Source organism: Pinus tabuliformis, chromosome Q (genome assembly GCF_031772625.1).
Source record: "Pinus tabuliformis cultivar Carrire ecotype Pingquan chromosome Q, CPIR1, whole genome shotgun sequence".
Taxonomy (NCBI): domain Eukaryota; kingdom Viridiplantae; phylum Streptophyta; class Pinopsida; order Pinales; family Pinaceae; genus Pinus; species Pinus tabuliformis.
This window is the reverse complement of record NC_142296.1, coordinates 1074982776-1074990623: the sequence shown is the minus strand read 5'-3', so window position 1 is coordinate 1074990623 and position 7848 is coordinate 1074982776. Positions and strand designations below refer to the sequence as shown.

Genomic DNA, 7848 nt, shown 5'->3' with positions numbered 1-7848 from the left:
AGTAGAAAATGAGAAATTAGTGACTAGGTGACTAAAAAAGTTAGTCACCACAACTTTTGCCTGAGAAATCTTAAGTGACACAACTAAAAATGACTAACATAAACAACTAAGTTAGCACACACTAAAATATATGGCTAGTTAATAAGTAATACAACTAAAAATGACTAACATGAATGACTAATTTAGTCTAGGAACAAAAATACGACCACCTAACAAGTACTACAATAATACAAATCAGTCATTTATGTTAGTCATTGTAATTGTGTATGGAAACTTCAAGATGATGGATGAAGATCCATCTGAATAGAGCCCAACCAATAATATTTTCCTAAAAATAATTTGAGAGTGTGTTTGGGTTTGTAAAATAAATACATGTCAAAGCTTCAAAAAAAAAAAAAATAGAAAAACTTAAAAGTGTGTCTGGATTTGTAACATAAGCCCATATCAAAACTTTATATGTCTTTAAAGATTCTTATGGCCGCCTTAAGGTACTAGGCAAACTCTAATATGATTGATGCAAATATAATTGATAACTTCTTGTCACCATGTAAATTCAGCCCTAATTCGAGAAGCCCAAATACCCATTAGAAAATGATGTATAATTTTTTTAAAGAAAACATGTAGATAGATTTAAGTTTATATAATGTAAACACATACTCTAACCTCTTGGTGCCATGAATTTGAACCTAGGGTCATATGTCAGTATGTAAACTCAAGGCATTGGGAAAAGAGCCATGTGAATAGAACTTCATTCACTCCAAGGCCATATTTGATATTGAGTAAACTCAAGGCATTGGGAAAAGAGCCACGTGAATATAACTTCATTCACTCTAAGACCAAATTTGATATTGAACATAGTAAGTGGATCTCAATGAGACCAAGTGATAACTTATTTTAGTTTGTAGTATTTAAAATGAAAGAAGACAAATGCCTGACAAACACTTTCCACTCCAATGACAAAATACAAATAAAAAATGGGTTGACGCATTTAGAATTAACTTTAAAAAAATACAAGTTGCAAAATTAACTTAATCCTTTCAAACTTATACATTTAAGTCAATCCTTAAAAACTTTACCTAATTAATTAACTAATAACAATAATATAATTTAAAGTTATTGTTAAGCTAGAAACCAAATTGCTATATAAAATCCATTTATTCCTAAAAGAAAGATAGTCTAATATTTAAAATTTATGGTGATATACCTACTAGGCCAATTTGAATTTGAACCTATAACATATATCCAAATAAATTATTTTATAATATAATAATATAATATATCATTTCTTATCCAATTTATAACAAAATAATGCAACAAAATGAAGCTATTTTTCCAAAAAATCACATCATTAAATAATCATCTAAATCCACTGATTCTTAAAATAGTTACATTCCAATTCATATTTAATATAAATCCACTGATTCTTAAAATAGTTACATTCCAATTCAATATGAAAGAGAAAACAATGAAAAATACTAGATTTTATATTTCTTTGTGGGTTATTTAAAAATGATCAAACTTTTCCTCATGAATCTCCCCCCAAAAATAAGTGTTTTTTAAGTTGTCATATTTAGTGTCAACATTTTTTTGATCTGCGAAGCATCCATAATGATCATGGATTCTTAACCAAACCTATAGAACATTTTTTTGATCCGCGAAGCATCCATAATGATCATGGATTCTTAACCAAACTTGCAGACCACCAAATGTTGGAAGGTGCCAGGTAGTAAACGAGAGGGGAGGAATAGGGGTATTTAGTGGAGTGGTCACTGAAATCTCAGACACTGCTTTAAAAAACAGGTGGATGCACCAAGTTTCGGGTTCAAATTATGTACGGGATACTCTACCTTGTTAGGTCAGTGAAAAAACTAGCTACCCAAATGGAGATCCAGGTAACAGTTAATTGCTCTCACCTCACTGATGATAGAATGTGGTTTCATTCATTACAAACTCATTAATACAGGGTTTGAAACTTTGAATGAAATATATGTAATGAAGAAAGAATTATTGTTTTGTGATTTTTTCACTATTTTCCATTCAGCTACAAGGGGAAATGATGTTTGGGGTTTTTAATGAAAAATTATTGAATTTTCTGAACCAGCATTGATGATCAATTAACCCATTCAGATATGAGGGCAAGGGATGTTTGGGGATTTTAATGGGGAAAATATTAATTTTTTTGAACCATAATTGATGACTAGTTGACCCTTGGACCGTTTTCTGCCATAGTGCCTGATTGTTGTCACATTGTGAGGTCTTTCATAGAGGATTTTGTGAGCTATCTATCATATGGAGGTCATATGGACTTGTATGATGTTGTGAAGAAGTATCTAGATAAGATGTTGATCAATAAGCCTCATTTATATATATGGAAAACACATTACAGTAGTAGGCCACAAAATAAATTGGCTCAACCACTTCCAAGTTCTTTTCATAAGTCTATACAAGTATTGTATAAATATATTACAATTAAAATCAAGCATGCAACAAGCAGCTTTCAAAACCTTTTTCAGAAGACTAGTCCCCAAAACTAGCATGCACCAAGCAGCCTTCAAAACCTTTTTTAGAAGACCAGTTCTCAAAACTGGCATGAAGTTCTGAGTCTGCCTATGGTTTCTAGTTCTGGTTCTTCTTGATGTGACTGCTTTGGGTAGAAGTTCCTGGAAAATTTTAGTGGACAAGGTCCAATTCCCCTCACTCAAGTCTAAAATATTTATGTTTGTTGGAGCCACCATAGCCATTTCATGGTCACTTTCCATTTCTATTAAAGTCTAAACAACTTGCCCTGAATTTTATTTCCATGCTCCTTTACGACTTGGATAGTGTTGATGTTTCTGAGGAAAGCAAATACTCTTCGGTGATATAAACTGCCCATGGGATGGGCCTTGTTGTTTGAAAACATGAATTTCTTGCCTTCTCTCGAAATCTCTTCCTGTAGTTATTCCCCTCCTAAATAAGGAATCTCAAACTATTCATGCGACGGACCTTGTTGATTCAAACCATGGATTTCTCCCTTGCTATCAGAAATCTCTTCCTGGAGTTCTTCCCATCCTAAATAAGGAATCTCAAACTGTCCATGCAATGGACCTTGTTGCTTCAAACCATGGATTTCTTGTTTTCTCTCAGAAAGCTCTTCCTGTAGTTCTTCCCCTCCTAAATAAGGAATCTCTTCCAATTTCGAGAGTGGGCACCCTCTGGTGGTTTTTGGGGAGGAGAAATTATATGGAAAAGACATTCTAGTACCTACATGCAAAAGTCTTGGTGATGAAGGATAATTTACAAAAAAATCTTTGGAAACAACACCATGAAATGACCCATTCAAAGCCGAGTGATGACGGGAATCATTTCTTTCCTCGTAATGACTTGGGAATGTAGATTGAGAGAGAAAACACACAAGTCCAGTCACTTCATGTATTTTAGGTAGGGTATTATACCTACCTGATTTCTGAGGATCATGTTGCCAAAGTTCAACCCATTCTCCACACAATTTAGGGAGTTAGCAACATGCTGAAAATATTCCTCATACTCCATATCATCAAACTCAAACTGATTTTTTGCATATTCCTTCTCAAGGAAGGCTTTTGAGAAATTAGTAACTGATTCACAACTAGTAGTAGACATTTGTTGATCTACCTCAAATTTAGCTTGCATACAAATTAGTTCCAACAAACACACTTCCTCTTCTACACCATGAAACTATGGACTCATCATTTCACCAATTTCTGCAAGGGAGGGACCAGCAATGACAACATTTTTTAAGAATGTCATGCACAATATGACAATCCTTAAAGATGACTCCCTCAGCATGGGAAACTTCAATCTCATCATATTTGCATCTTTATTTGCATCAAGCCTATTTATATACTCTAAATCATCCTCTAAAAATGGCATAGAATCTTGAGGCCAATGAAGCCACTCAAAGAAAGGATCCTCCAACATTTCTAGAAGGTAGAGACGTGGTCTATAGGTATAAGCTCAACAACATCACTCATTTGAGGATATCTGCCAAAATCTCTTTCCAACCTTATTACAAGGATGTTTTTAGCATGTCTATCAGTATTTAATATCCTTATATCTAAAATTCATATCCTATATACAACAGCAACAACAAAGTTGGATTTCCCATGGTCACTGGCATCATAATTATGTATAACAAACTGTTGAAATGAAGCAATTTTACTTGTTTACTTTTTGGGCATTTTTTTATGGTCATCCCATTATTAATATTAAAAATTGGATGTGAAATCTTAACAAGCATGGTTGGAGGCACCTTTGCAAAATTTATGTGATCTAGAAGGTAAGAAACAACTTCTTGGACACCTGTCTCTCCCACATGAACTGAACTCTTTAGCTCAGGTTGCCCTAGAATCTTTCCAATGCAACCTTTAGCCAAATGATGTTGGAAATCATTTCTTTCCTGGTAGTGACCTAGGAAGGTAGATTGAGAGAGCAAGCATGGAAGTCCAGTCACTTCAGGTATTTTAGGTAGGGTATTATACCTACTTGATTTTAGAGGATCATGCATCTTGCCAAAGTTCAACCCATTCTCCACATAATTCAGAGAGTCAACAACATGTTGAAAATATTCCTCATACTCTGTGTCATCAAACTCAAACTGATTTTTTGCATGTTCCTTCTAAGGAAAGGCTTCTGAGAAATTAGTAATCGATTCACAACTAGTGGTAGACATTTGTTGATCTGCCTCAAATTCAGCTTGCATAGAAATCAGTTCTAGCTCACTCACTTCCTCTTCTACACCATGAAACTATGGACTCATCATTTCACCAATTTCTACAAGGCAAAGACCAACAATGGCAACAATTTTTAAGAATGTGGTGCACAATATAAGAATCCTTAAAGACGACTCCCTCAGCATGGGAAACTTCAATCTCAGCATATCTGCATCTTTATTTGCATCAAGCCTATTTATATACTCTAACTCATCCTCTGAAAATGACAGATGATTATGAAGTTCTTTCTGTCATAGTAACACTACTTTAAAGGATAAGACCTGCCCTCTTGTTAGAGCCTACAAAGAGGAAATGATAAGCTTTTACCATTTTGCGTTCATTGTCTCTTGACTTGCTTTGAATGAAACATTTTAAGCAAAAGTAACTAGGAGAGTACACCGGGTCACATGGAATGTGATCATCGAAGCTTCTTCAGAGGCCGGTACATACTTCCCAGCACCCATCGAGAGTATCAGTGCATAATAGGCATGGAGTTATATTTGAGCTCTAAGCTTCACAAGCCGAAAACACAATGAAGTTACTTCAAAATAACAAAAATTCACATGATTTAAGAAAAAAAATGCCTTCACCAATTAGTACCCTGTTTTACCTTGGAACAGGGTATATGACTTACAGCCCACCATTATTGGTCAGAAAATGCAACAATATATACGCATAGCCTCTTAATATTCAAAAAATTGCTGATATGGACAAGCATGAAATTTTAAGTAATGGCCATGCATGATTCCAATACAAAGCAATAGAGCTCCACGAATACTGAACCCTAGTTTAATTAATGGTCATGCACAAATCCAATTTAAAGCAGTGGACCTCCAGAGTCCACACAAACTGAACCATGGGAGTGGTAGCAGGGTCAAAGATATAAGATAAGATCCTACAACAAAGAACTATATTTAAAAAGGAGAAGGAATGAGGGAGGAGGAGATTATTGAAGTGAACTCAGTTCAATGACTCGAAACATTGGTTATGGATGACAGCTTATCATATAAACTACAACAACATGGGAGGAGCAGCAAGTCCAAAGATGTAAAGATCTTACGACAAAGCATAATGTTTTTAAGGAGGAGAAGGAAGAATGAATGTATATTTGCACCCCAAAGTCTGCTTCCCGAGTGGCAAAGCTTTTAGTATAGGATGGTACCGAAACCACTAGCAATATTAGGACTAGATGCTGACACATCAAACTGGGGACTTGCATCCCAAAGTCTACTTCTAGATTACCATAGCTTTTGGTGCAGATGATACCTCATAAACTAGCTCTGTAAGATGGCATCAAAACTACCAACAATGACTATATGCTGACACATCAACTTGGAGACTTGCATACCAAAGTCTGCATATTAGATATATATATTAACACATCAAACCGGGAACTTGCATCCCAAAGTCTTCTTCTAGATTAGCGTACTTTTTGGAGCAAATAATGACCGATAAACCAGCTCTATAAGATGGTACCAAAATAGTCCAACAATGACTATATGCTGACATATCAACCTGGAGACTTGCATCCCAAAGTCAACATATTATGACTATATGATGACACATCAAGCTAGAGACCTGCATCCAAAATTTTGCTTCTAGATTAGCATAGCTCTTGGTGTAGATAATGCCTCATAAACCATCATTATAAGATGGCACCAAAATAGCGAGTAGTAACAAATTAATCTGAACACATCAACTGTTGGGTCCCTATAATACTATTGAATACCCCATTACTATCGTACTTGTATCCCTTATTAATATTGTTGTGCCCCTGTTGTACCCCTATTGTTATTACTGTGCCCCATAGAATCCCTCTATTGTTATTTTTGTGGCTCTATATTATTATTGTTAGGACGGTTGGGTTATATTGTGACTCTTTAGACTCCTATATATAGAAAGGAGGTTTTGTCATTTGAATCATCTAAGAATTGTTCCTTTATGTAATGTAAAGGAGGTTACCCCCTCGAAGAGGCTAAATTCTAAGGCATTGATCTATCTTTTCTATCTTTTCTTGAGCTGGTTTCATAACATTTGGTATCAGAGCTATGGATTCTAGGGTTTCGCTGCTCCAAACAGGTCATCGTGGAATTTTCTCTATGACTATTTTTCTATGATGTTTTAGAAGCTAAGAAAAAAAACCCATTTGAGAAGAAATCGTGTTGAATCTTCGGTCCGAATTTTAGATCTTTTCACGCTATATTTGTGGAGATATGATCTAAGGAAGTTGCTCTTTTTGCAGACTCTTGAATTACATTCCAAACAGGTGACCTGGGGAAAATCGTCATAAAATTCTCTATGAGCATCGGATTGAAATTTCGTTAGAAGGTACAGAAATAGGACAAACTATAGTTTCTTTATATCTTTTTTATAGCCAAAGGTCGAAACAGGGACACATGGCACATCGTACAAGTTCGCTCTACTGAACTATTCTATAATCAGGTCACTGTGGGATATTTGACATAACTCTTCCTTGAAGAATCCAATTGGGATAAGACTGGTGGCATTGGAAAGAGGACACAGAGGGCTACTATAGTTCGCAATTTCAGAACTGGATGATCCAAAATTGCAGAGATACATTAGAGGAAATATCGAGCTCCTACAAAGTGAAAAAAGGTGTGTAGATTTTTTTAAATTTTTGCTTAAACTTGGTTTGAAAATTTATTTTGAAGGAATTCAAAGGGCATAGTAGAGCATTGTTATCAGTAACTGGTGCCCCGAGGAAAGAAAATGCAAACACCTAGTAAGCAACTTGAAAGCTCTAGCATGACTCATGAAGAGGAGGAAGAAATGCTACATGATATATCAAAATTACAAGACCAAGTGCAAAAAATTTCACTCTCACAAAAGCTAACAGAAGCTAAGGTAAATGGTGTGGAATCTAGGATAAAGGGCATGGAAGCTAATATCGATGATTTGAAGACAGATTTGAAGAGAGACATGGCAGATTTGAAGATAGATTTGACAAATTTTCTACAAGAAATACTTACTAATGGTGAAAAGGTAGTAAAGGAAACTCATGATGCGAACAAAATAAATGTTAATCATGATTTCATAGACTCTAATGTGGGATCGAAGACCCACCATATTCCAAAAATCGATATGAGGAAGTTTGATG

At 35.1% G+C, this 7848-nt stretch overlaps 1 pseudogene; it reads right to left on the bottom strand.

Annotated features, from left to right (window-relative positions):
* Positions 1-3402: 3402 nt before the first annotated feature.
* Positions 3403-4525, bottom strand: LOC149223261 (phosphatidylinositol 4-kinase gamma 6 pseudogene; annotated as a pseudogene).
* Positions 4526-7848: the final 3323 nt, after the last annotated feature.